General features: G+C 28.6%; 1 protein-coding gene across 4 annotated transcripts in view; it reads right to left on the bottom strand.

Moving 5' to 3' along the window:
- Positions 1–23,241, bottom strand: part of Cnot4 (CCR4-NOT transcription complex subunit 4) — a 125,311-nt gene extending 102,070 nt beyond the window's left edge. For all 4 annotated transcript variants that reach the window (XM_067279317.1, XM_067279318.1, XM_067279319.1 and 1 more), the window contains exon 1: positions 23,085–23,241. The gene's annotated coding sequence lies outside the window, so the exon portion shown is untranslated. The remainder of the gene's footprint in view (positions 1–23,084) is intronic.
- Between the last annotated feature and the right edge of the window lie 666 nt (positions 23,242–23,907).

The raw sequence follows: 23,907 nt of genomic DNA, 5'->3' as shown, positions 1-23,907 counted from the left end.
GATTGTGAGGATGATAGAAACAGTGAAAATGATGTGAAAAGTGAACAAAATAAACAGTTCTCATATTGTAGCAATGTACTGACATTTTATTGGATTATATGGGACAACAAGGTTTTGAATACTATGTCATTATTATAATTTGAAATTTTATTATTCTACTGTTGTTTAATAACAATTGTTTTGATAATGAATAAACAAATTAAAATCTACTGTTTTTTCTGCACCTAGGTTTCATTATGTACAATATATTCTTATAAAACAGTTTTATTTGGGAGTCAATCTAGTCCAAATTATACTTATCACATTTTAATATTTACACTCAATTCTGGCCACTAAAACTTTAGAGAAACAAAATTGGCCCATACTGATATAGTACAGTCCTGGATTAGTATTACATCACAAATACTCAACAAACAGTTAGTTGATTATATTGATACATTATTGCACATATAAGATTGTGTTTTAACTGGATTTTAAACTAATTTTCCTGTACTGATAGGTAGGAATTCCATTATTCATCTGTCTCATATCTGTCATGGCCTTGGTCCCAACCTAATGGTGTAATGGAAATAGTTTCTACTGTGTGTGCACACATGTGCACACATTAGACAAATTAGTACTATCTGAAAATAAAGGTCTCATCTACACAAGAATCTCTATAATGTATGAAAGTGCAAATTAGCAATTAGAAACAATTGAATATAAGAATATGCACTAGTTGAAGTCATGTTTGGAGAAGAAATTTTTGTGAAGTAGTCTCCAATTTGTTTTTAAATATTAATGTCATCCTTAATTTTTAAATTTTTACATGAAATTTTTATTTATAAATCTCTTTATTCATCATTAAAGCACTTACTTTGTTGTTTGATTTTGTTTATTATTATTTACTGCTTATACTTCATTATTCTATCTCATTTCTTTTGAATTTCTTGCTTTTAAATTAAAATATTAAATATTAATACAATTTTTTTTGTTTCTTTATTTAATGTTTAAAATTACCTATTTTTTTCTAGATTACTCTGTATAAATTTATAAATGCTTTGATCATTATTTTTTTCATCATTATTTATAAACCACTAAAAAATTGGAAAATAAACTTTATATATATTATAAGTGAATATATATTGGTTCAGTATATTTGTGAAAATCATATGATAACAGAAAAAAAAATTAGGGAAAGCCATAAAAGCTGAAAAAAGTTCAAAAGGGACTACATCTGAAAGAAAGGTTGAGAATAACTGCTCTAGCTAATCCAGGACATCTACCAGCTCACTGAACAAATATCAAACTGTAAACTGGATGAGGAAAGTCCAAAAATCATCAAATGCTTTTAACAATGGTGTAGTCACCATGAGTCAATTGCTTGTCCTTTAAATTTTCTATTGCACTTACATTTTTATTGTGAGCTTGTGTGAATATGTGAAGCTCTATTAAGCAGATCATGAATACATGGAACTCTAGGAGCTTTAAGGATTTTAAGCAGAAAATTTTTATAAGATTTTTAAAAGATTTTTCATTTTTGTGTATTTCTTCAACATTTCTAGGATACTTTACATCAGTAGAGTTAAGTGTCTAGTATGAACTTTGTTGTACTGCAAAAGAGATCATGCTGGGACTTACATAAATTCCCATCCATACTAGCTTTGCAAGTTATAAATTATTATTTGTGTTACATTCTATTTTATGCTATTTTTATTTAAGCCTTACTAAAAATATCTTTTATAGTGAGGATTAAACAACAGTCCTTAAATACTTTAAAGTATTTAATAATGAAAAATGTTCAAAAATAAAAGCCTTCATAAACTTCAGTTCTCATAACTACTATATGCAAATATAAATGACCAACACAAACAAAAAATGCATATATAATTTAATAAAAACCAAAAAGCAAGATGTAAAGTTAACAAAAATGTATAAAATTTACATACAGTCATACCTCGGTACTCGACCAAAAGTTTCGAAAAAAAATGCCCCTGTTCCCGAACAAAATTTTGGTACTCAAACGGGAAAGCCCGCCAAGTCGACACCGACGCCACGGCGGCAGCGTCAGTTACGAGACAGTCCAGTTAGGCCTAAATTTATTTAAATTATTTAATTAAAATTCTAATTATTAAATTTAGCAAGAGATGACGCCTAACGCCTAACTCTAGTACCAAATTATCTTAAATTATTAATATTACTATAGCCATTTGCTAGCTTGATGATACGGCAGTTGTTGGTCTTTACGTGACAGTCATTGTTTCGTATGCACATTAACTTACGCTGTGCTATATTTTTTGGATTAGCATCCTTTTCTTTTGATTTATTAGCCCTTAAACATGGGTCCCAAGAAGAATAAAAGTGAAAGTGGTCAAGTGAAAAGGAAAACAGTGAGAACAACAATCGAACTGAAAAAAGAAATCATTGCTAAACACGAAAATGGAGTGCGTGTTTCGGATCTTGCTGTCCAATATTCTATGGCTAAGTCAGCAATATCGACTATTTTAAAAAATAAAGAAACAATAAAAAAATACTAGCGAATCAACTGGGCATTAATCCATTTTACATTATTTGTAATGGGAAAAAATGTTTTGGAGTCCGAACATATTGGTACTCGAACCTCTTTCTGGAACGGATTATGTTCGAGTACCAAGGTACCACTGTATTATAAAAACTAAAAATTAAAAGCAATCATATAAATATAATAAAGTTACAATGAAAAATTATAAAGTATTTTTTTACATTTAGATTTAAAATAAGTAAAATTAAAAAATAAAAATATGACAAAGAAAAAAAAACTACATTTAACTTGGTTGTAACAGCATGAAAAAAGAATGGTCATCTAGATCAATGGCCCCAAATAAACAATACCGACCACCCAGGAGTCAATAAGGCATTTTTGGGAGTCAACTGGTGAGGTCTATTGAAAATGATTCATTAAAAATTACTACTCCAATGAGTTATTGTACAGTACATGATAGTTCAGGATGTTTTAAATTTTCACACTGCAAGTAGATCTTTCTATGGAAATAGTGTGGATTAATAATACTATCTCAGATTTTGTTTATTCACCATTATTAACTGTATTAGGAAAATAAACAGGGAGTTGGATAAAAGGTCAGAAAAATCCTTAAAGGATCAACGATCAAAAAAAATCTTTTTTATTGTCAATCTGTAGACAAAAATTAGAAAATGACACACAAGATAAATTTCTAGTCAGTCTAGGAGAACCCAAATAAAAGTATTATGTGAAGAAAGATAACTCATTGAAATACCGATAAAATAATAGCTGGCTAGAGTAATTAATTAACACACACACAAAGTTTTGGGAATCCAAATCTTATTTGTGCCACATCACTTGAGTCAGTATATAGTAGATGACCTAATTTATTGAGCAAAAAAATAAACCTTATAAAGTGTATTTTCTTAGCATAATGTTGCTGTTGAGAACAAATCACACAGGAACACTTTTACTGGATGAAAGTTGGTTTATTGGTAGGAATGGATATGCATTTTGGGCTTAATGTGAAATGTTTAATAAAAAGGTATTTTATTGTAAACATTTGTATTTGTATAAACCTTTTATTGTATAAACCTAAATATTTCATTCGATAAATCTGTAAATCTGTTCACAACTGGCTGATAAATCTGTTACAATAGGGCTTAAGAGGAGCATTAAGCCTGAAATGCATATCCGTTCCTACCAATAAACCAACCTTCTTCCACTAAAAGTGTTCCTGTGTGATTTGTTCTCAACAGCAACATTATGCTAAGAAAATACATATAGTAAAGAGAACAGGAAGCAACCAAGACTTATAAAGTTGTTTTTAAATTTTGTTAAGAAGTGATGGAGCTGTTGCTGACCATATAGCAGGCAATTATAAATTTTAACAAGATCATTCATCCTAACACCTAACATATTTTTGCTCTGTATACATTAGTTTTTTGTTAGTTTGTCTGCATACAGGAACCTTATGTGTGTGTGCACTGCAATATTTTCTAGATTAATTATTATTATACAAAGTCAGTCCAAAAAAGATAACCAAAACACAAAAGAGTAATACATTGTACACTTTACAAGAGTGACCAGATATACTGTTTTTTAAGATTATTATATTGTTTTAGAAATTTATATACTCTATATTCTTTTTCCCCAGCTATATCTCAATAATACTCTCATCACTTACTATTTTAAAATTGTTTTTTAAAAAAATTATTTCTTAAAAATCAATCAATCAAATGTACGAAAAAATCGTCAGATCTGGTGATAAATTACTAGCAACAATAATATGATCTAATGCATGATTTGGTTTCTAATCTTGGAAAAAAAAGTTTTAAAGTAGCTACTATTGTTACTATGAAATAGATATTTGAAGTGGTTCTTGTCATTGATTGTCTGAATTATATGTTATTTGTGTATTTCAGTTTTTCTTCAGAATTCAGGCAATGTTGTAGGGAAGAGCCAATATCAGTCAATCATTTGAAGGTAGTTATCCCTGCAAGGTAACTTTGTGCGTGGTATGCATAACTATTTTAAATCTTTATCCCTGCTCTAAAGACTTCCAGGGTTATAATTAAAAAATTCTCTACTATAATGTTTTATTTACTATGCAGCACCGTTCCTTTAATATCTATTAATTGTACAATGCACTGTAGTATTCAGAAAATAGTTTGGTTGTTCTAGAATCAAGCCATAGACCAACCCAATATCTATCCCCACCACTTCTGTATATTCTTTTTGGTCAAAATCTTTCTGCCTTTCTGATCATATTAACTTTACTAATACGTAGTATCTAATTTTATTGTATAGGGTAAATAGATATTAGATTTTGACTAAACAGGACAATACATACAATAATAATAAACTTCAATTACCTTCTTTTGAATCATCCTATACTAAACATTGTCAAATTGCTATTATTGCTAGAGAGCATTTATTTTTAGTTCGCATTTGCTCTTATATCAAGATCTCTTCTAATAATACAAAGTGATTCACTTGAGACTGAACACCGACTTTGTTCAATACTTCATGATTGCAAAGTCACATTTGAACATGTAATGTAAAACATACAGTAGACCCCCCTATAACACAAGTTCATATAACACGGCTAAAAAATTGCAATCGTGTTTGTATAACACGCTAAAAGAGACTCGTATAACACGATAAAACGTCATCGCCAACTTGTGTTGCGACAGGATTGGTCGAATCTGGACCAATAGCGGATATTGTACAAAGCGAGTTTAAACGAGCACTGGACCTACTAAAAAACATTTATTATTCAACGGCCATAAAAATTATATTTTTATTAATGATGTCTCCAAAGTTAAGTTATTTTTCTGCAAAAAATTCACTGATCAGGAAACACACGCCCACCGTTAAATGAGCCACTCCGCGACAAAAACAAGCTTAAGCAATGGCGTCATCGAACTGTGCACACTCGGTAAGTAATCCTACAATTTTTTGTTTATAGCATAGTTTATATGGATTATTCCCAAATTATGTGATTTGGAAATGTTGAGTCAAATTAGTCTAGAATCAATTAATTTTATGGAAGAAAATCTTTCAAACAGCCGTAGCCCCTAAACTGCACATGTGCCGGGCTGTGATTGGCTCATGTATTTAAGTGACTCGTACAACACAGATTCATATAACACAGAACGTATTTACCATGTTATAGGGGGGGGTCTACTGTACCTTGGCTGACTGTTTTTTGTCATAAAATACAGAATAATTCTCTTTATGTTTCAAGCTCATCTTTTCATTTTATATATGGAGATATTCCACATAAGTGTTAAGTCCCAAGTGAATCCCCTTGTATAATACACCTGTTTCTATATACTATTATATAAAAAAAATATCTGAAATTTGATAATTTAATATAAATAATTTTTTCAAATCTATTTGTATAATATAGAATATAAATATAGTTGAAATTTAAATAAAAAGATTTTAATTACCATTATAAATGACACTATAATTGGAAATAATTGTTTATATAGTCTTAAGATATATTTGTTTGAAGGCTGTAATTTAGATTTAAATATTTATAATATTAATATTCAGTGTGTAAATAGTAGTTTTATAAATATAAAAAAATTTATTTTATTATTTTTACATTTTAGTATAACTATCCCCTTCTTAAATTAAAATGGAGTGATCAATTAAAAATAAAAACAAAACCTTTTATAACTAGTACCACAACTTTAACAACAAATTCTGAACATTTTCGGCCTTCACCAAGGCCTGTCTCAGGTTTTTTAACAAATGAGAATTCCAAACTGGAATGTTAGAACGATAATGTTTGAAACTTCAATTTTTAAAATATCAAATATCTCACAACATATGCCAAATTCATATGGTAGAAAGACTAACAATCTTAAAAGTGCAAACTTGTCACACACATACATTTTTAAAATGTTCATAGTGTATGAGATTAAATTAATATAGATTAACATTGCCTGAATTTTTCATAAAGGTATTTCCACACATACAATGCCATATTGCAATCCTTAAAGTTAATACACTTTACAGTCAGGCTGTCTTTATATATCTCCAAAGCCTCCGGGCTATCTATAGACCTTTACCTATAAACATGCCTGGATGGAATACAAAAAGGATTTTGTCAACTCAGATTTTTCATATAATGATAAAGACACTCTAATATTGGTAATTAATCTCCTTAAAAAAGATTGAAGATGAGTAAATAACAAATGGTAAGCTTTTTTAAATAACTGTACCGATATTTAGAAGACAGCATCTAAATTAATATGGTAAAGAAAACTCTTGAAAACTCCAATGGTGGAATAGTGTACTTTGTACAGCAAGAAAAAATTAAGTGTAGTTGTCTAAGATTGAGAAACTAAACTTACTAAGAGTATAATATACTCTCAAAAGAAAAAATAACCTAATTCGTTAGCAATTCGTTAATTCGTTAGCAATTCCAACTTATGTAAAAGGCAATAAATATGCACAATATACTAAAGAAGTAATAGAAGCATTCTCATGGACAGCTGGAAAGAAAACTGGGATAATAAGAGCTACATTAAACTTGTGGAAGACAAAATTACACTGGAAGAGATTATTTTTATAAGAATGTCCGACAAGGCTCTATAGCCTTTTTAAACAAATCTCTTTTTCAAGTGAAAAATGCTCTCTATCCTATAATTATGTTAACATCTACAAAAGATATAAAATCTTCTCTAGACCCATCCCAAACTAACAAAGTATCATCTTCATGCTATATATCTATATACACACACAACAATGAATATCTAAGCATAAGAAGAGAATTAAAGATTCTATGCTCTAAGCTTTATTACTATATCACCTATCATTTGAAATAATGATTATTCTAAATTCTGTAAATACTAAGATACAAATATGGACTAATTATTGAACCAAAATAAGTATTAGATATTAAGAGAAAAACATTTCTTACTGTTGCAACTTGACACTTTTATAATAAAGTTTTTTAAAAAGTTTTTAATAAACTTTACTATAGATAGATTTTTTTTATTAGTTCAATATTTGCATATTTATAAACTTCATTAAATTTTAAAATTTGCATGTGATAAAACATTTGTACTTTTAGTGTACTTAACTGTAGTGAATTCAAGTTTTGTCTAATAATGATAAATTTGTCTTATGGAAAGTGTTAACAATTGAAACTGTAGTGTTTTTTTATTTTAGTAAAATTATCAAAAGATAAATTTGTTTTTACATAATTATGTACTTAAAAGTATTTAAAATCATTTTAAGAATGTTTGTAACATTATTAAAGGAAATATTAATTGCTTTAAAGTAACAAAGTAATATCATAACAACTTGACATTTCAAAATATAGTGGATCCTCGTGACATTAGTTTTTAACATTTCAGCAGAAACTCATATTTTAATGTACAGAAATACAAACTAAGCCTGAATTATTCTGATGATTAAATGATAAGACTGATTAACTATTGGATTAGAAGTTGTTCGATCAAATAGTCAAGGTCTAGTCTGATAGTTATCTGGCCTTATAATTTGATTACTTAATGTACAGTTAACTTGAATCTGGTTAACAACTATCATCAACTTTTTCTAGTCCAATGAATATGCACAGTGTACTAAATAATATCAGTTAATGCAATGTCCTTTTGAATTATATGCTGAATTATTAATATATAATTGCTTTTAAAGAACTTTTAACAAAATGCAAGCAAATTAGCTGCTTTCTACATTCAAAATTTCAGGTTTTCTTCAGGTTTAAAAACTTTCATCTGGCAACATGCATATTATTAATAAATGAAAATACTATTCGTAATACCATGTATTTATATTGTACCTTGGTATTAAGTGTTTTGTTTATAATTCCAAAATCTAAATTAATAATATTTCTTTGAATATTAAGCAAAAGATAATTGAATATTTTGATGCTTTTTCATATTCTCAATTGGCTGAAGGTACAAGTCACAAATTTTTATCAGAGAACAAAAACTGCAATCTTATAATGAACGTATAGTTTAATATTATCGTAAGTATACAATAAAATTTTTTTTTAGGCTAAATTTGCATAATACTCATTAAGCTCAGCTCTCAGTTAAATGTCAATACTTACATGCAATCCCACAGAGTTGACACTAACAAGAATCTACTTTACTCCAATTATATATATTCATATAATTTCTAACAAACTAAAATGCTATATAGCTATATAAAAGATAAAATTGAACAATGGGATCGGTTATGTACAAATTAATAAATATAATTCTAAAAATAAAAATTCTCAGAACAATTTTTTGAATAAAAACATGCATTCTTCACTGACTTCGAGTAAATTGTGACAAGACAGTTAACAATAAAAAAAAAAAACATTTATTTTACTTTCTTTAAAAAATCCAAATGCATTTCACCTATTTGGTCTCTTCAGCGGATACTGACTTCAATTAACAATTCTTATGATGAATAATACTATCCCAGCACATATCAACAATCACACCAACATTCAAATTTATTTACCATTCTTGAAACTGTGTCGGTATTTTTTTTTTGTTCAAACACGATATAGTGCCAATCACTCAACCACTTGGCATTTTTCATCATTAACTTTTGTTCAGTTGATACGTGTATACGTTATTTGTACACATTTCGGGCTTAGTAATGTCCCTCTTCAGTTAACTCAAAAATCAATCACCTTTTAAAAAAATCTACTTTAGACATTTGTGTGAGCTGTGAAACATTTATTATAATTTACACAAATAAATTATAATAAATATAATTTACACAAAAATAATTTATTTGTGTAAATTATTCACAGGTCACACAAATGTCTAAAGTAGATTTTTTAAAAGTGACTCTGATTCTGAGTTGACTGAAGAGGGGCGTTATTAAGCCTGAAACGTGTACAAATAACGTATACATGTATCAACTGAACAAAAGTTAATGATGAAAAATGCCAAGTGGTCGAGTGATTGCACTATATCGTGTTTGAACAAAGTATTCAAATTTATGTTATTTGCATAACTTTTAATACTATAATGTTCTTTAATATGGCATTTAATAAAATTTTTTCTTTATATAAAATTTTTAGGTTATTTTTGTTGGTTTTACATGTAAAATCAACAAAAGAGTTGTAGGACAGGATGTCATGTGTCCACAACCCAAACACTACATAGGAGAATCTAAAAGAAAATTAGAAAAACGACTCAAAGAACATGAAACAGCCAATGTACTGAATCACCTTGGTTTCAACACACTATTAATTTTAAATGTAAAATCAACAAAAATAACCTAAAAATTTTATATAAAGAAAAAAATCTTATTAAATGCCGTATTAAAGAACATTATAGTATTAAAATTTATGCAAATAACATAAATTTGAATGCCGGCATGATCGTTGATGCACCTGGGATAGTATTGTTCATCATAAGAAGACACTTATTAATTGAAGTCTGTATCCATAGAAGAGGCTGAATAAAAAAATCTAAATGCATTTTGCCTAAAGTAAAATAAATGTTTTTCTATTTTTCATTGTTAACTGTCTTGTCACAATTTACTTGAAGTCAGTGAAGAATAAGTGTTTTTACTCAAAAAATTGTTCCGAGAATTTTTATTTTTAGAATTATACAATAGAGACTCGTTAATCGAAACCCCGGTAATCGGAACGATTTTCAGTCGGACTGTGTCGTGCTGAATTGAACGTTTTTGATACTAAATTTACTTCTAAAGTATAATTTTCATGTTTTTATATTCTTCAATATATTTATTTTGTTTGTACAAAATGCAGAAATAATTTTTAACGATACGATAGCCTCGATTATTATTATAAAAATTTTCGTTAGGTTTAAAATAGACGAAAATTCAACACGAAGCAACACGCAACGAAGAAAAATTCAACACGAAGCAACACGCAACGGAGAAAAATTTGAACATCAGACAGGTTAATATATTTTTCCGTACATAATCGGTAATCTGAACAAATCACTAATCTGAACAACCCCAGTCCCCAATTGATTCCGATTTTCGGTTCTCTACTGTATTTATTAATTTGTACTATATAGCTTTTCTTTAACCATCACAGACATTCAAATATGTTTTTGAAACTACAGCAATAATGTCAATAGGCAATCTAAGAATGTTAGCTGGCTGGTCATGTAGGCGCATGTACGTTATTTGCTATAGAAATTAAAGGAAAATTGTCATAGGGTTGAAAGGAGAATCTTCCCTATACACATTACAAATTTTTTTTAACTATATATACAGTGTCACATCCTTTACAAAACTCATAAACATATGACTGATATGTTTTTATTTGAAAATATTTCAACTTGATTTTATTCAAACATAATTAAATTTAAAAGTTTACAATAAGTTTTGAAACAAAGATTATCATCTCACATTAGCAATAATACCAATAATGTGTTAAATGTCACATCTATGTTAAGTAAAAACAGCTGTTAAAATACACTAAACTCTGTTCAACTCAATACAACCTTTACTTATTAACTATGGCATCCATGAAATGTGTGGAGCAAGTCTAAGAGGAAGATTTTAACATCTATGAGAGAGAGAGATGAGAAAGGGACTTAAAATGAAGCATGAAAGCAGTACAAGTGTGGTGGATATGGTGGTCATGTTTAAGATGCTGAAGTCGACAGTGTGAAACCAGTAAAGGCAATTTTCATTTTACTATACTGTATGTACGTACAGTTGAGTCCACTTATAAGAAGCCTGGATAATAGAAACTTTTGCTTAAAAGAAACTAATTCTTCTGCCCAATTTTTTAACCTATCTTTTGTATATTGAAATTTGCAAAATAGAAACTTAGATAGAAACATCTGCTTACTAGAAACCCTGTAGTTGATTCTGATTGCCTATTGGCAACTTGTTCTGCTGATGTGCACAAATAATGATCTCCTTACTTTTGTTAGTTTATTGCTGAAATTTCAATTTTATTTTTTTAGCCAAGTGCTAGCCTTATCTTTGTAATTGTTAAAACAAAGCTACTGAAACCAAAATTATTTACTTTTGGCTTTATTTTAACAATCAATATGGCCTTTGTCAACAAAAAAAAGGAATGCTTTAACAATTGATAAAAGGTTGAGAATACTGGATACTTTGAAGATTAAACATTTGATTGAAATTGATAAAAAATTTGGGATCAATAAATGCATTGTTTCTAAAAATCAAAAAAAAATAAAATGGAGAGATCAGAAAAAGCAGCTCTAAAAAACAGTAACACAAACAGAAAAAAGAAAATGCAACAAAAATTTTTGATGCATTGATTACTTGGTTTTGTCAGATAAGAGCCAAAAAATGTCATTGTTAATAGACTACTAATGCTTGAAAAAGAAAGCAACTTGCTGTTAAGTTGGGCCATATGAACTTTGAGTCATCTTGGTTGGTTGGAACAATTAAAGAAATGTCACAATAGCAAATTTATCAAAGTAAGAAAAGGCATTTTTTGAACATTATGTAATTGTATTCTGTTCTAATGTGCATATCCAAAATAAATTTCTTTATCTTAAATGTATTTCTAAGGAAACTGGTAAATGGGTGAATGCTGACCATGCAGATGCTGAAGATTGGATCAAAAATACTTTACCCTCTCTATCATCAAAGACAGTGATCCTAATGATGTTTTCAATGCAGATGAAAGATTATTTTACATAGCTATACTATCATGAACACTTGTTCTTGCTGGTAGCCAACCAACTGGTAGAAAGCTGCCCAATGATTGTCTTACTGTTTTATTCTTGTGCAATTCCACTGGGACAGAAAAAAAAATTTATTTGGATGGCAAATTCAAGAATCCATGTTGTTTTAAGAAAGCCAAGCAACCATTGCCTTATTACAACAGTGAGAGTGCTTGGATGACAAGTGCTGATATTTTGCAAAAATGGGATTGCAAACTAAGAATTAGAAAAATTATTCTTTTTTTGGACAATTCCACCTGCCATAAGGATGAGGTTTTGCTCAAAAATATTCAAATTATTTTTTGTCACCAAATATAACCTCATTGATACAACCATTAATCAAGGCATCATTCATATGGCAAAGGTGCATTATTGCACATAGATCATGAAGAAGATAATTCAAGCAACTGAAGGTAACTGTTAACTGATTTTGCAAAATCAATAAAGCTGTTAAAAGCAATGCATACGATGATAAGGGCTTGGTTTCTTGTATCACCTTCAACAATTATAAATTGCTTTTGAAAAGTTGGTTTTACCACAAATGATGGTTGCAGTGATCCTAAAGAAATACAAAATCAGTTTGTATTGGGCAATTAGAAATTAGATGAAGCCATATCACCAGCAGAATTTGAGGATTTCATCGATTGTGATCAAAACGTTCAATGCTATGGAAATCTTACTGATACCAAAATCTAAAAATCCATCAAAGAAAAACAGGAAACCACCAAACAGAATGATGAAGATGAATTTAATATTCATCAGGATGAATTGGATTTTTTGCCTCTGATCTCATCTTAAGAAGCAATAAAGACATGTTGTTCAACAGTATTTGAAACAAAATTTTCAGGAATAGAAGTCATTTTATGATATGTAATGTACATATATGATTATAATTTTGAAAAGTAAACAATGCAAAATTACTGATTTTTTTTTTACCATTGTAAAATCTGTAACCATTGATTAGCTAAATTAGTTAATATAATAAAAACTACATTATAATATGAAATGTAGACTTTTGATATACTTATGATCAAAGCTAAATGACAAAATTTTAAGCTGATTGAGTTTGTATTTAAAAGTAGTTTGATTTAAAGTAACAAAGTTCTTTTAAGCAGAGTTAGACTGTTAGAAACTTTGCTTAGTAGACAACTCTTATCAGGTCTGACTGGTTTCTATTAAGCAGAGTTGACTGTGTTTTATTTATTATTTTCATGTTTTAATTTATTATTAGGACATTTTATTGTTATTTTTACCTTAAATTATGTATATTTTCTGTTTTAAGTTTATCAAAATGGGTATTGTTTAGGATCTGAGAGTAGATTGATTCATTTTCTATTATTTCTAATGGAGAAACCTAATTTGACTTCAAACAATTCAGAGTTCAAACAGCCTCCTGGAATTAATTCAAAATTCAATATATTGGATACCACTATATATATATATATATTTAATAGGCATGAAAATTGCACAATCACATTATACAGAATTAATTATTTTTTGCTTCTGAATGCTAATATCATGTATGATGCTGTAACAGACAAATAAAGCATAACTCACAAGAAAATATGATTTTACCTTGACCGGTATTGTTACAAAGAAGTAAACAGTTGAGGACAACAAATTAACTTGAAATACTTTGGTAACAACATAAATAATAATACTAACTATACTTGATCTCAACCAGAAGCAGATAAACAGAGGCTACAGGGACTTAATTTTTTCTGTGTGTGAATGGGAAGTGCTTAAGTTTTATTTGTTCAAACTTCAAAACATTATTTTGAAGTTTGAACAAATTGACAACAAATATGGTTTACAGACATTATGATGGCAAATATGGTTTAACAAACAATCCATAATACAATAATCTTGCACATGTTAATAAACAGTCCTTATAATTATTCAAATATTTTTAATTTTTGAGTTATCCCTGTTTGGGTTCTTCTGGATCTGTCACTGATCTCATCTTAAACTACCACAATGGAATATGTGAGCAAATTTAGTACTTTTGAATAGAATGAGTTAAAAATAGCTACATTTTTAGCTGGACAAGCATTACAGGTTATATTACAGAAATAACTAAAAGGTGGTACAAGTGTTACATTAGCATTATATCAAATTTGTTAAACCTTACGCAGGAATAACAACACATTTAGTTATGTGAGTGGCACTGATGGAGAACATTTCGAATATTTTCTGAAAAAACATCACATTTCTAAAGGTGTCAGAGCAATCCATGAGAGTCTTGTAGAGAAGTGATATATTTAATGACGTGTCATCTCTTACTTTGTTATTTTATTTTGTTCAATATAATTTGACTGACAGTTTTCATAATTGCAAAATAAATTAATCTTTCTACACTTAAACTTTCAGTTATGTCCAGTGTCATCTTGCCAGAAGGCACAGGAGACATGTCATTGAAAATTAATTTTAAAAATTAAATGACAACAATTTTGACCTATTTATGTATTTGACAAATACCCTACACTGATAAGGTTGTCCAAAAAAGTAATCTTTATCAAATGGAAGAAATGTGGTGTTAATTTTTATGATTTGAAAGATTTAGCAGCCAAGATTAAACTTAATATCTTGAAAAATTCAAACAGGGAAAAATTCAATAAAGATATTTAGTGTACAAAAAGACAGCCCTGATCAAATCTTTTATAAAAGTTTCTCTAATCAAGAGAACTTAAACAATTATAAAGAATATTATTATAATTTGTAGTGATGTTACCTTTCTTGCTATCATTTTTTTGTATTAAATATAAATCTTTATCATCATTAGGTTCATAGTTTTTATTTAAAATTTTTTCAAAATAAATACATAATATTATTTTTATAATTCCATTCACTTCATTGTCTTATCTTAAAAAAAAATGTTAAATGTATTTAGGAAAGTGATAAGTCAAAACAGGATGAAAACTGATTTTAAATGGAATGACTTTAATACTAGATATAAAAACTAACAACAAAAGTGGTCTCAAAGATGTGGTCTTACTTCAGTTTTAAATTACAAGAATATAATATAACATATATAGATATTATTGAGTATCAAAACATCAAACTTAAATTGTTTCTTCAAAAAATTGTTTTATAAGTAGTGTCACTTTTCTTCTAAATGAGGAATATGTCAAAATTTCTTATTTCACAGATGATAATTTGATTAACCTAATTTTTTTTCAGATTTTATCTTAATTTTGCATTTTTTGCAAATTTCAAAATACACAGGTGCAGAAAATAAATATACAGTTTTTATTATGAAAAAATAAAAATAAAAGAAAAACATTAATTATTATGCATAAATCATAAATAAGGAATATAAAATGATGATAATGAATTTACACCAAACATTTGTATTTCTCAGATTCACTTCCACCCCCTGTATAATATATTTTATAATATTTACATTAGTGAAAGTGATACATATGAACACATTACAACAACAGATGGAAAACATTGTGTGTCAGTGTATTATATATAGTAATTGTAAAAAGCATGAAATAAAAATATTAATACTTTTAATGGCTCTGAAACACATCAAAGAGTATCAACAAAACCTACAAGATCAAATTTAAAGAGATACTTATAGCATTTTCATTCTGAAGTGTTAGAAACTGTAAATGCAAAGGATAGCAATGAATGAGTTAAAGAAACATCAGAAATCTATTGGAGGACATGTGTACATCATTTCAATCAAAGATTCTTTCATCTAACAAAGTTACTGTAACGTCAAAAAAATTCAAAAACCATTCCACTGTATTCATGTACTGTAGCTCTATTCTTTCACAATCAGTCTTCTCATGTTTAAATGGATAAAAGGTTTAAAAATTTGGGAGTTTCTCTGGAAAGGGAAAGCACAAAGAGACTGAAAATTGAAGAGCCACATAAGAAAAAAAACCAACTCAGTCTGAAGGCATATTTTTTTGTCTTTATTAAAATGATGCATATATACACAATAGTGTCAATTATTTTCCTATTAATGTTAGATTTGTTGATGAAAACAATACAATAACTTGGACCAATTTGGGAGTAATCATCTTCTAAACACACACCAATATTTTCAGAAGCTAGTGAAAATGTTTTAGAAGAATTCAAATTAAAAAGAAACAGGTTATATTTATTATAACAGATAATGCTTCAAATATGCACTTCAATCAAAAGTCTTAAATTGAATTCCAGTAAGGTTTTAATTGAAAAAAAGTTTTCAACTAAGGCTCTTGATTAAAGTGTTTATTATATCATTCCAGTCTACTAAGTGGTGTTTTAATGCTTTAAATAAGCACAATTAAGAAAATGAAAAAAGTTGACAAAGAAAACACAAATATTAGATGAAAATGGTATTTCTGCAAGTACTACACAAACAGCTAAGAAAGCTATGAAATTTTAATATCATCACTGAAAAAGAATTTAAGATAATTACAATTCAACATACGCATTGTACTGTTCATATTCAGCATAATCTTGTAGCTGCTCTCATTGGCAAATTGAAGCTAGTAGCTGTTATAGCTAGAGCCCTGAAACATGCTATTTTGTAGACATGCTAGAAAAGAAGCCATTTTGGACTAAACAACACACTGAGTAGTACTTATTTGATGATAAAGCATTTGCTTGAACCAAGACTTTCTTGAAGATCTGGACAACATGAATGTTTTATTGATTGAAAAAGAGTGGATGCAAATGACAGACTATTTACTACCACCAAGAAATTACAAAGGATTAATAGTCAATTCTTGGTATATACCTGAACAAAAATGGATAATTAATTGCTGACAGCATTGCACATTCAATGAAGAAAATAAGTTTGTCTTGGATAATCAAATCCTGTTAGCTCTTATTTACATTGATCCAATTAACCATATTTTGTTGAGCAATGACTAAATTGTTACAATAAAATTCTATGAAACAGCAGTTTGCACGAACGAGTTACGAACATTACCTAAAACACCTGAACCACTGGATGAAGCTAGAAACAGGACACTTTGAAATAATTTTGGCACCTGAATCAGTTGCCTCACCATTATCTATTGACACAGTCCTGGCTAGAAGCATTAGTAACTCAAAATCATCTCTTCAAATTCAAATAAAAAAAATAAAACTTATTTTGAAAAATGAAATGTTCGAAGAAATGCAACTTAAGTATGGAAAAAGCCAGTAAATGTCCAAATAAAAACATTTCAGCAAAAGTCTAAGAAATTAAAAGTGGAAAAATGGGTCTGCTCATTAATACTGATTATAGAAGCAGCCATCATCGTTTATCAAGAAATTATTAGTGATGTAGCTAGAATTGTAACAGCAAATGTCAGTAACTGAAGTCAGTATTGAAAAACAGTTTTTAGTACCGAAAATAATCAAATTAGATTTAAGAACTTCCAAAAATGAGGATCTGACAGTGACAATTCTGTTTCTAAGAACAATAAGTTAGTAAAATTTGGACTTAATTCTTCTGCCAATTAATAAGTATTTTTAAAAGTTTTGTAGAGATTAACTTTTCATTTTCTACAATATAACTTTTATTTCATTTAATGTAATCTTTCATGTTCCATTCACTTATATTTTATATTCAAGCAATAACTTTGAAAAGGAAGAGGGGAACTTTATAGAAAAATGTTCTTGATTTTCTTTCATAGTTTCCTTTATATCCTATTACTTTATAGTCTTTTCATAAAGAAATCGTATTGCTTTCATTTTTAAGTTTTGTCTCTTTGTTTAAACTGTAAGGTTACAGAATGTTTGTAATTTCATTAATAAATAAAATAAGAAAGCCACAATAGCATAGCTCTAGCCTTTAGATTCAAACTTAACAGGTTAAAACTCTAGGCAATGATGAAATGCCTTGTACATTGCATGCTTTCAATTAATATTAGTAGTATATAATTAGTATATTTATATACTAATTATATACTACTATTGAATTATATACTAAGTATTGATATATCAATATAAAAAATAAAGAAGTCAGAGGTACCACAAACTGTCAGAGTCAAAGGTTTTGTGCATCAACTCTGCAGACCTGATAAAAATATCATTCAACTTATCAATAAACTCATTAAAATTGTTAACAGCTGATGACTTCATATAATTAGATTTTATAGAAAAATATATTAATATTTTTCTATAAAATCATTTTATAGAAATTATTTGCTGGTTATAACATTATAATTTTAATCCTAATACATTTGCTGGCTATATTTTTTATGTTTAATGTATATATTAGACATTTTTCCACATCAAATATCAAGTAAATAAATTGTTCATTTATATTTAATAAATTTGCATTATTAAATGAACTATTTTATGCATACTTCTTAGCTTTCATATTGATTGATACTAAGCTATCAAATTTGTTACGTGCTGTCTTGTGTATTGTTTTTTCAAGTTATGTGTATTCTGTTTTTGGTTATGTCATTACATAGTTGGCTTCTTTTCCATTCTAAACTTTGTTCCTTGAAATAAAGACTTAGTCTCAGAACAATTAATCATAAATATAAGGGGTAATTAAAAAGTTTCCATTTAAGGACGTGGCTGCAGCATATATGCAAATTAGCGCATTGCCAATGTGGGGTATATAAGCACCAACAGCGAGGCATGGGATTATTGTGTGGAAAACACTGAAAGGTGAACAATGGCAATGTTAATACCACATGCATCCAAACAGGACCAACATGCTGTGATTCTTTTTTTGGCTGCTGAAGGAAACACACCTGTAGACATTCATCAGAAAATGAAGAATGCATATGGAGAAGCATGCCTGCCAAAAACCACTGCAGTGGAATGGTGTGCAAAGTTCAGAGCTGGTTGTGATTTGACTCAAGATGCAGGTCGATTTGGGAGGCCATCCACATCCAATACAGACAACAACAAGCGAGCAACTGATGATGCAATTAGGGCAGATCGTTGCATATCCATACATGCACTTTCAAAAGATCTTGACATAAGCTTCGGTAGCGTGCAACACATAATCCGGAAGGAGTTAGGCTACCGTAAGGTCTGCAGCCAGTAGATACCCCAGGCGTTAAATTCCAAACAACAATCAAACCAGATGGCTGTTTTCCTGAAGCATCTGATGCATTTCAATGTTAAAGGCAATACGTTCCTTGAGCGCATTGTTGCTGGTGACGAAAGCTGCTTCCACCACCAGTTGAAAGCAGTGACCATGCAGTGGTGTCATCCATCATCCCCTCGTCCCAAGAAGTTCAAGAGCCAGTCATCTGCCGGAAATGTGATGCTTACCCTGTTCTTTGATCACCAGGGCCCATTGCTTATTGATTTCAAGGAACCAATTGGCTCCATCACTGGGGCACGGTACTGCGAAATGATAGAAAGATTAAGATGTGCAATTAAGGCAAAACATCCAGGAAAACTGCAAAATGGCATGATTCTGCTTCATGATAACACATGTCCCCATATCGCAAATGTCATAATGTAGAAGTTACATGCACTAAAGTGGGAGACACTAGAGCACCCGCCTTACAGTCCTGATCTCTCCCCGTGTGATTTTCATACCTTCAGTCCCTTACAGAAGTCCTTAAAAGTAGTTTCGGGCTTCTTCAAGCAGCAGAAACAGGAGTTTTACCAACGGGGTATATTCAACCTGGTAAAGCAGTGGGATGCTTGCATAAAAGGTCATGGTGCTTTTGCATGACTGGCATACCAAATCTGGACTGTACAGCCTTCGAACAGAAACTTTTTGATCATGCCTTATATATAAGTAAATTTATGATAAACTCATAAGATAATATATGTAGATTCTAAATAAGTTTATTGAACAATCTCTGTATATAAATAATAGCAGTAAATAAAATAAAAATTATTACCTATCTTTAAAAAGAAAAATACACAATTCACTTTAATGAAACTAGGCTATGTAACAAGATCAAAATGCTTTATTGGAATTTCTACAAAATGTAACACAAAATTTTTCAGCTCTCAACACTTCAAGGGTAAAATTTAAAAAATAAATTGTGTATACATTGTCTACTTGGACCTTGTTTATTAATAGGACTTATTATACTAGTGAAGGCTCTGATTAGAAAAAAAGGATGATCTTAGTCAAAAGTTAATTTTAAATAATCTATAGCCAAAATTCTAGTGAAGTGAATGATGCAAACAGCAAGGAACACATTAGAAGAAATGGAGACTTTTGATAAAATCTCCTCTCTTTGCTAATCAGAAACTTCACCAGTATAAAAAGTCCTATTAATAAACAAGGTCCAAGTAGACAATATATAAAAAGAAATGTAAAACAGTAAGGACAGAGGTAAAAAGAATTAAAAAATAAATGTTTAATATTATAACATTCTCTGATAACTCAAGTACTTTTGAAGTTTCTCTGATTAAAGTATCTTGTAGAAACAGTTCTAATAATATATTTTAACTTATTACATGATAAGAGTTATTAAGAATTTTAAGATTAAGATCTATGACAAAATAGAACAATATGTATTAGAATATTTTTTGATCTGATCCTGTATTATGTTTTTTTCAATTAATTCAAAACTACACTAAATGAATTATCTATAATTTTTTAATAAAAACTAAGCAAATTTACAACTAAATCCTGAATTATTCCTTTGTCAACAAAATATTTTAAAAATTAACTTATATTATTAGCTTTAAAAAAATTCAATTATTAAATTTATATATATTGTAGTATATTTAACTTTAGTCATTTCACTTATAATTCATTTATTCATAAATACTTTCAAAATATTTTTTATTTAGATCCATTCATTATTATATAAACTAAAATTAAAAATAAAAGTTTACTGTTATGACAGAACCAAATGTTCATAGACATTTATAAACTATAATTTTTTAATAGATACTTTTTATTTATTAGAAATGTTATTGAGAATCTTGCCAGATGGAACACAAAATTATTGAATATATAAATAAAAATTTCATTTATCTTACAACTTATGATTAGAATTTTGTTTGTTATTTTAAGGTTTTATATAAAAAAAAAGACTGGTTATTATTTAATTAAAGAAAAATCACCCATATTCATTTCTATAATATGTAATAAATCTTCAGACAAAAAATATGTATTTAGTCTGAATTAATAATTTCTAAAAGTAAACAAGTTCCTACATAGTTTCATTTTTATATTTGTTATACTTAACTGCTGAAATTTTAAAAATTTATATATTTTCTATTATGTATATTTAACAGACAACTAAAAGCAAGCAATTATAATTTAAATACTGACAAGGTTCTTTTTAATAAGCCACGACACGAATTTGTTTTGAAAATTACGTGATAAAGTAAATGAACCAGTTTTCAAAAATGCACAGTATTTTCTTATAATTTTTCTAACTCAATTTAAAAACCTTTGGGCATAAATTTTTCATAATATTCTTAATTTTGAATATATAGTAACTACTATTAAAAATAGTTTTCTTTTATTAACTCTCTTAGCATATCTCAAACAAATATTTTAACAAGTTTGATACAACTGAAACACAAAACACGAACCATCATAATCTATTTTATAAAAAAAAAATTACAAAATATTGTTAAAAATTTGACAAATCTTAATCTTTGTTGGCTAACAACTTATATTGAATTTTCTAGACATATTGAGCACAAGTACTAGAGGAAAACAACATTGATATCATCTGTTATGAGATGCCAAATTATATCATATCTAGATATATTTTCCTCATATTGTATTATCAGGCCTAATGATGATAACAGTAACAGAACCAGTAATGTCAGGCTAGAGATAGATTAATAAATAGAACAGTTTTAACTTCATGCATAAACAAAAAACTGAATTTAATGTATATAAGATAACTGTAATTAAAACATTTTATTCTAGCTATGTCATTACTGATAAAAAAATTAAATTTTTCACATATGTATAAAAATTTTTACGACATTTTAGCCTATATCTAACTCATACAATTATAGTAATTGTATAAAAACAATTTAACTATAAAAAAAAATATTCCGAACCGAAGTAGTTTTCAATAAGTAACATTGTTAACCGAATGCAACAATAAAGTCAGCAACATTAAATATTTGATTAAATAAGATTTACTAATCACAATTCCTCAAATTTAAACTCAAAATTACTGTCAATATAAATAAATTGTATTTCAATTATTAATAACAACCAATTCAATTATGCTTCTTTCAAACAAAGCTAACATACTTTAATAAGGATATAAAATTTTAAAGCAGTATTTAAGCTATTATTTTGTAATATCTGTTTAGGCTTAAGCAAAATTACAGTTCAACTTTATAAAAAAAAAAAAAAAGAGCAAAAACAAAAAATCTTGATTATTAAAGGAATAAAGCTTGTCAAGGACAGGCAGATATTAAATGAAACATAAACAAATTTATTATTATTATTATAAACGTAGACGAAAAAGCAAGTGGAAATGAAACGAAATTTTTAGATACGTCGTAATTTTTTAGAAATGACAATAAATAAAACCATCGAGTTCCTCCAATGAAAGCGTAGCCAAGTCTAATCAGTTAACATATAAACAAACTTTTCGAATTAAAAGTCTGTCAAATGAAAACTAAACTCCTTCGAATGTAAATATTATGAATAAAAGAGAAAAAAACGATAAAATGTATGTTCTCATTTATTCATTCTTTGCTTTAAGCAGACGTGGCACCTCGTACAGCTGATTGGGAACTGAAGCTACAAAGAAAACTGCTGGTTATCGCTAGATAAATCTCGCCCCTCCCAACCACAAAACTTCTCTTTCGTACAACTCGAAAAGTAGCAAATTTCGATAGAAATGTTCGTCTCTTTCTTAACCCTAATTAGTCCAAACATCATAAACAACCTACGTAAACATTCGAAATGAAAGTATAAGAATACATTTTTTTTTAAATATATAGTAGTATTCGAGTTTATTTTAATCTTTATTGTTTCTTATGAACTTTAACTGTTTTCTTGATTAATTTATTTTACTTACAAACACTGCTTGAGCACTTCCAGTAACTTGACGATCTGTCAACAGACTTCTGATGGTCTGATTCCGACTCTAAATCCTACTGAGCAATGGCATTGAGCATGACGTCAATACTTGATTCTAATGGCGTTACCGATTTCGAATCCACTGCCATCTAAACTCCGGTCCTGGTACTAAAAACCTTTGCCCCTGGCTATAACAAAAAAATGTTAACTGGTATTTTTATCTGTGTAGTAAATTGATATAAACGTGAAATACTGGAAATTGTTATAAATATACTATTCAGCACAATTATTGAAATAACTCGTAAATAACTTTCCCGTCTTTTCGAGTGATATTTTCAAAAATAGCCGCGTTCCTATTTAGGTAGATTGGAAAATTTACAAATACTATTATTAGAGATGTCAAACTCGTTGAAATTCAAATTCTATTGATACGTACGAAAGACAACTCTATTCTAGTGTTTACAGTTTACGTAATTCGGAGGCATGTGCGTGGCAGGAGCGTTATTGCTGCAGTTCGATAAAGTAATCCAATAGAAAAATTAGAAGAAACTTTCCTTCGCAATAATACTATATTAATAAATTAACGAATTTGTAGTTATTATGGCATGAATCGGGAGTTATAGAAAAAACGGCGAAAGAGTTGTACCGCTTAGCTTTGAAAAACTCGATCTTAGTGGAGGTGATATAATTCTCTACAATGGTAACCAGTGGCATGTAGCGTGCCAAATTCAAAACTTGATATAAAAATTGTCAAGAAAAGTTGAATTGTCTTTTATTTATATAATAGACGATTCAACCCGACAATACCGCGATTTTATTTG

Source organism: Centruroides vittatus, unplaced genomic scaffold, assembly GCF_030686945.1.
Source record: "Centruroides vittatus isolate TY-2023 unplaced genomic scaffold, ASM3068694v2 contig_863, whole genome shotgun sequence".
NCBI classification, from domain to species: Eukaryota; Metazoa; Arthropoda; class Arachnida; order Scorpiones; family Buthidae; genus Centruroides; species Centruroides vittatus.
Note: the sequence above shows the minus strand (reverse complement) of the source record. Positions and strands in the feature narration are given on the sequence as shown.